This window comes from Otolemur garnettii, unplaced genomic scaffold (assembly GCF_000181295.1).
Source record: "Otolemur garnettii isolate 467f Iridium unplaced genomic scaffold, OtoGar3 scaffold00013, whole genome shotgun sequence".
NCBI lineage: Eukaryota > Metazoa > Chordata > Mammalia > Primates > Galagidae > Otolemur > Otolemur garnettii.
Genome location: NW_003852408.1, coordinates 22,465,881 through 22,472,747, shown reverse-complemented (window position 1 = coordinate 22,472,747; position 6,867 = coordinate 22,465,881). Strand labels below are relative to the sequence as shown.

Here is a 6,867-nt window from a genome sequence, read left to right as displayed (position 1 = left end):
AGTGTCTGTGTGCCTGATAAATTTCCAAGGTGACTTAAACAAATATCTATTTGCCTTCTGGAAAGAAATATCCTGAGGTTTGACTAGCTGGTCCCCCAAATTAAATGCTCATTACCTGAGGAAAGCAGTAATTGTTAAACTGACTCTGTCCCCAGCTCAGATCTAAAAACAAAAGATCATGTCTAAAAAGAGAAAAAAGGAATGAGAAGAAATTTTGAACAATCATTCTATGAGACTTTGACACATAAGTGATTTCACGTTGGTATTTCTTAACTTGACATAAGGATAGGAACCCAATTTCCTCACTCTTCCTCCCTTGCTTCCCTTTCCCACTTTGGCTACAGAGTAACTTGCAGTGTTTGCTCTCCAATGGCTCAGAACATCAATGCAGCCCCACAGAAGAACAGCTGTGGCCACTGGCAAGAAACCTTTGTGCCCCATGAAGCAGCTCAGAGCAGCAACTTGGAGATTGCCATGAAGGGGTTGATTTGGGAGCACAGGAGAGTCACTTAAGACAAAGAGAAAGAGAAGGAAAGACAGTGAGGGGGGAGATTGGGAAATGCCAGTAAAATTTAGTTCATCACAGTGATTGTAATCAAATGTATGTAAGCTCATAAAGCTTTAAAAATTAAGGCTACTTACATCTTTGCATATGTACAATTTTTCTTTAGTACAAATTCTTAGAAGGAAGATTTCTGTGATGAAGGGCGTGATTATATGACATGGGAATGAATATGTAGGTGGCCCTGTGGTTATGACATACATTCCTGAGATTATCTTTGGGTCCTATTTGTATGTAAGTGAGGTTTCTGGCCAACAGAACATACACAGAGATAATAATAACAATACTATCATAGCTCATGTGTGCTGATAACAATATAATACTATAATAGTAAATACCACTTTACTGTAATAAGTTACAGAAAGTATAGTGCTCTGTCTTTTAATTCAGACAAATGGAAGATAAAAACAGACTCATACAAAAAGTCTAGAGAAGAAATGGGATCAATTTTATAAAGTAATATTAAAGGGTAACATTAATGTTACATCAATGCTAGGCTAATAGGAATGTTGTCCTTATTTTGCTCTTCTAACCAAGTCAATAATAACTTTCCCACTTCAGTCATTAATGTTATACTTCTTAAAAATAATTGATGCTTTCATTAGAGCACTGCCTTCCATATGTTCTGTTTCTCATTTTATCCTTTGTCATTGCTACTCCCTCAACTAAAGCCTAAGGCTTTCCCAAGGAAGGATGCTATTTGACCTTTTCCAAACACTTAATTATTTCTACTTTCATTTCCATTGCAATCACCTTTTCCTGGGCATCAGGCTTACCTGGAATTGCGGTGCTGTTTTGCTTTGCATTTGTAGTCACAACGGCAAATGACAAAATCAAATAAGAAAGTTGAGACTACAGTGATGCCGCACATACATGATGGGGAACGTTGAGACTAGCGGCTAGAAGAAGACACTGCACTGACGAGCCATTTATGCCATGCAGGTTTGTTCACATGCACGGAAGAAATGAGCTCCCAGATTATTATTTTCATGAAATTATTTAATTATAAATTTTCCTTATGGGGAGCCTTAGAAGTCTGTTCCTAAGCACAAGGGCTCATCTGTAACAGGGGGACTACCTTTATATTTAAGACACATGAATGGAATTATACTATTCCTATTGTCATGAGAATTGTTTTTAAAATATCTTATAATAAAATATAACATACATACAATTATGTATGATACATGTGGAATAAAAAACAAATACCCATGTCCACAGTGTCCAACACAAGCAATGAAACATGAGTCTCCTGATTTTTTTCTCCTTCTCTCCCCACCGCAGTACTGAATCGTGTGTTCATTATTCCTTGCTTCATAGTTTGGCTGTGTGTGTATGTGTCTCTAAACACTATCTATCTATCTATCTATATAATATATTTCTTATATTTGCCATTTCTTTTTACTTCTAGATAAATGAAATCTTTTTGTACGCATTCCTTTTCCTTTAAATCTTTTTGTTTGTTTAGAATCGTTTCCGTTAACAGTGTGTGACTATTCACTATGTATATTCCTATACATGTTTTTGGTGTTCCTATATAAGAAATATTTTTAGTTTATACCTAATTGGTGAATTTTTCAGGTCATAGGTTGGTTATATCTTCAACATTTACTGTATAATGCCAATTTTTCTCCTAAATAGTCATTTCAATAGAAATTTCCAGGAATAATGTTTCAGCTCACAGTTTTTAGAACTTTGCTTTTCCACTCAGAATTATTATAAATATTCTGATATTAATTGTTGTGTTTAAAGGTTGCAGAATATTCTGGTCTCTGGTCAATTTCTATGACACAGAATGTGATCATTTCTGCAAATGAGCTCTACCAGAAAGTTTTGATGAAATGATATTTTTTATTTTTAATGTCGACAGATATTTTTGAATTGCTTTCCAAAAGTGCTCTAAATTACTAACATTTATATTAAACTGATAAGTACAGATACTGCACTTGATCTTAGCCAAAAGCCAAGAAGTGATCCTACAAATATTTATAATAGGATTGCTTCAGATAGGCCTGTTCCTACCACGCTGAAGAAACAAACTTTGATCATTAGAGAAAGAGCTTCATATTCTATCTGGAAAGGGAATAAATACTTTAAATTTTCTTCTAATAATTCAGATAAAGACAGTAAAGGAGTATCAAAGGGATCAAAAGATGCTTTAGACTTAATTTAAAAAAAAATTTAGGAGAGACAACTGAGATACCAGATACAAATAACAAGTACTAGATGATAATGTGGGTTTAAAATTTAAAAAAGACAAGTGTATTAAATTGAAGGATGACATTTTGAAACAGTAAAGATGTTTTAAAGTAAAACAAGCATGATGCAATTCAAAAAGCAATTCTGAGCATCTCCTTGTGAAGATTTTCTACAGGGCCCAATAAAAGCTGGGAGGAAGGGGATAAGAAAAAAGCAAGGTCCAGTTTCTTACCTTAGAAAATTATAACCTGTTGTCCCTTAGGACTCCTTGTGGGGCAAATAGCTGAAAATGCAACACACTATGCCCTTTAAACCATAAGGTAATTTGTTATTTCATGTAATTGGAATGTGCAGTGTGAAGACAGGCTTCACGGTGGTTCAGGCCAGAGACTCAGCAGATTCCCTATGAATCTGTAATCTGTTCTCTATTTTCATTTTTGTCTCTTAACTTTTCCTTTCCAGTGTCAACTTCATCTTAAAGACATCTCCTTTCCTAAACTCATGATGGATGCGAGCAGGATCTAGGGTTCCAGGTTTCCTTACTCATGTTCCCAAGGACAAATAGCATACCTTCCCCCAAACACTGAACAAATGTCCTGGTTTTCACCAGGATCGGACTAGTTTAGATCACATGCCTATCACTGAGCTAATCACTAAGGCAAAGTATACTTAACTAGGCTAAGTCAGTGGTTCCCAACCTTCTTGGCACTGGGCAGGGACCAGTTTCATGGAAGACAAATTTTCCATGGATGGGTTGGGGATGGACATTGGATTCTCGTAAGGAGTCACAATCTCAATCTCAATCTCTTACGTGTGCAGTTTACAGAGGGCTTGCCCTCCTATGGGAATCTGATGCCCTGCTGGTGGGACAGATACAGAGCTCAGGTGGTGATGTAAGTGATGAGGGTAGGCTGTAACTACAGACGAAGCTTCTGGGTTTACCTGTCACTCACCTCCTGCTCTGCAGCTGATTCCAAAAGAGCCACTTGCCAGTACCAGTCTGTGGCCTGGGGATTGGGGATCCCAGCACTAACTGAGCAAATTAAGGAATTAAGTTTCACTCTAGCAGTTATGAATGCAGACACTCAAACACTACAGCAAATGTACAAGGAAATATGGATGTTGTTAGGAAAAGAGAAGAAAAGATTGATACTGGGACTCACAATGAATCGAAAATGTGTTCACGATGCAGTCCCGGTGGCAATAATCTTATACAAAAGTAGAGGCAACTCAAGTCACACTTACTAAATACACTAAACCAGAAGAGCATGGGTGAGAAGTTTCTAATGTAATCCCTGCCATGGGATTACATTAGTTTGTCTTTTTTCAAAGAAAGCTTCCATGCCCTTCATATTTTCATAGCAGGCGGAATTATATATGTATACCCACATAAAAGAAATCAATATTGGGTGGTGCCTGTGGCTCAAAGGAGTAGGATGCCAGCCCCATATGCTGCAGGTGGTGGGTTCAAACCCAGCCCTGGCCAAAACTGCAATAAATAAATAAATGAAAAGAAATCAATATATGTTCCTACTATGGGTATGCTGCACCATCTGTGGGCCTTCCCATGGTGGTCAATATTTATGCAAACGTTATAATGTGAGACTTTGTGTTAGAAGGCAGTTCTTTATAACACAAGTTTTAAAAAACATGTTGGTCACTGCTTTTGTTTCATTTCTTTGCCAGATTTTGTGTCCCTTTGCTGACTCCCTGCCATCTCAGGTCTCCTAACACCAAGTACTTAGTATGGAGGGCCATGTAGAGTTGATTAGCTGTACGTACCAATGAGAGCGATAGCAGCAAGAAACAAGACAAAGAAGATATCTTGAAATGTTACAGAATTACAATGATGATGTTTACTGAGTATTTACTTATAGGAAGCCCAAAGTGCTCAAATTTTGTATTTTGAGTTTTAAATATTTACAAAACTGCTCATTGCTCAGCAAAAGAAAAAGTATGTTATCTCCTAAATCTATTTTCTTCCAATTTACATTAGACTTCTGTGCAACAGGGAGCATTCTTACTGCCAACCTTTTTGAAAATAAAAGTGTTTGAACAAAACAAATAAAAATAAAACCTTAATTTCCCTACAGGAGCATGGTGATTATGAAAACTAGGAAAGTTCTTCAGACAGAGCCCCTTAGGCCAAAGGCCATGTGGTGATCACATTTAAAAACATTTTTGTTCACAGCCTGCTACCAAATTATTGCCACCACACAGGGGTAACTCCAGGCCAGGAGGAGCATGTGTTTCTTTGCTTCCATCTCCATGATGTGTAGAAAAGGGGATGGAAAGGCTCTGTGTTCAACAAGAACCAAACACACAAATGAAAAAAGCACAGTCATAAGTAAACAAAACGATTAGTGGGCATGAATTGTTCTGTCCCAAAGAGAAAAAAGCATTTCTAGTTAGGCTCTGCTGAAAAAACAGGTTTAAATTCAGTGTTCCCTTCCTAACTGTAAAGCTGAAAATGCCTTTACATACCCTGATTAAATCAAACTGATTAAATGATAAAAGGAGACCAATGTTTTGTTTAATCTTAGTAGCTTAGGACCACTGAACACGATAGGTAAATTCTATCGGGCAGACACTACATTTCAGATCTTAGGCTTTTTGTCTGTGTGCATTTTAATTTTCCCTCTAAATTATGACTTTGATCTTAGTTCTGAAACCATATTTCCATGCTGAGTAGTTTTTGATTGAAGAGCCTTAATGCCATCTATTACTTAAAACCCTCTTGAATACCTATGCAATTTGGACAACTCTGTTATAAGACATTTCCATGCAGACATGTAATTTTCTACTATGTCATAGCCCATCATACAATGAGTTTGCCTTTAAATGAAAATGCCTCCCTTCTCCAGCATACATTTTCCTGCGTATAAGGTTTATAATCGTGTAGACAGCTTTGGTTTTGCCTTCCTCCTTCTTCCTTATCGTCTGTGTTTTGAATGGATATTCTTATGAATTATAATCTTGGATTTACCTCATTTCTCCTTATTTCACAGCTCTAATCCCTTAGCACCTGAACAAAGACATCATCGTTACTGTACACCTTTCATTTTTTATACTATTACAGCCACCCTCTCCTTTAAATATAATGTTGAGAGTGTCACTTTTGCATGGAGACACTCAACTGCTTGTTAACTAAATTAAAATCCCTGGCACTGTTTTTTTTTTTTAAAAGTTCTTATTTATTTTGGAATATTATGTGGATACACCTGTTTGGGTTATCTGTTGCTTTTGTACAGATTGAGTCAAAGTTATAAATGTGCCTTTCACCCAGACATGTGCACTGTATCATTAGGGGTGAATTTACTCCTCCCTTTCCTTACCTCCTACCCGCTTAATTTTGTTGTTTTACCAGCTTGTGTGTACATAAAAAGGCAAAAGAATATATTATGTGCATGGATCAGCAGAATCAACATTGTTACAATGCCTATACTACCCAAAGCGATTTATAGATTCAATGCAATGCCCATTAAAATACCAACATCATCTTTTGCAGACCTGACACTGCTTTTAACACTCTCCACCTTTTGGTCCTTTCCTTTCACTTCTGTATGGATCAGACACTTCCATGGCATCTCAGAGCTATGCACATGGAGGAATAGAATGATATCATGTGCATGGTAAGTTGATCCAAATGTGACTTCCAACCAAAGTCAAGGAAGCTGTTACTTGTGTGGACCAAAAGCCACGATGCTATCTACTCGCCAAGAGATCATGAGTATAATTTACTCAGTCTCTCTGTGCCTTATTTGTAAAATGGGATAATAATATAAGTAATTACCTCATAAGGTTGTTGTAAGAATTAAATAGCTTCAATATAAGAGAAACATTAAGATCGATGCTTGGCTTATAGAAAATAATCAGTAATATGTATTACCATTTGGGTTGTCATCATCTTCATCATTGTCATCTCCATTTCACACATATGGACAACGGGGTACAAAGATGTATTCATGTAAAACACCTAAGGCTTCCCAATCCTTTGTTAGGCTCTTTGACATGTTCATTTGGTATATAAATCTGTGTGAGGCTTAGTGCAGGGCCCTGAACTAAGTGACTGTTTAAATCAGGCTCAAGCTTCTTTGAAGACACAG

General features: G+C 36.8%; 1 pseudogene; it reads right to left on the bottom strand.

Moving 5' to 3' along the window:
- Window positions 1-2,419: 2,419 nt before the first annotated feature.
- Window positions 2,420-2,537, bottom strand: LOC111723624 (annotated as a pseudogene).
- Window positions 2,538-6,867: the final 4,330 nt, after the last annotated feature.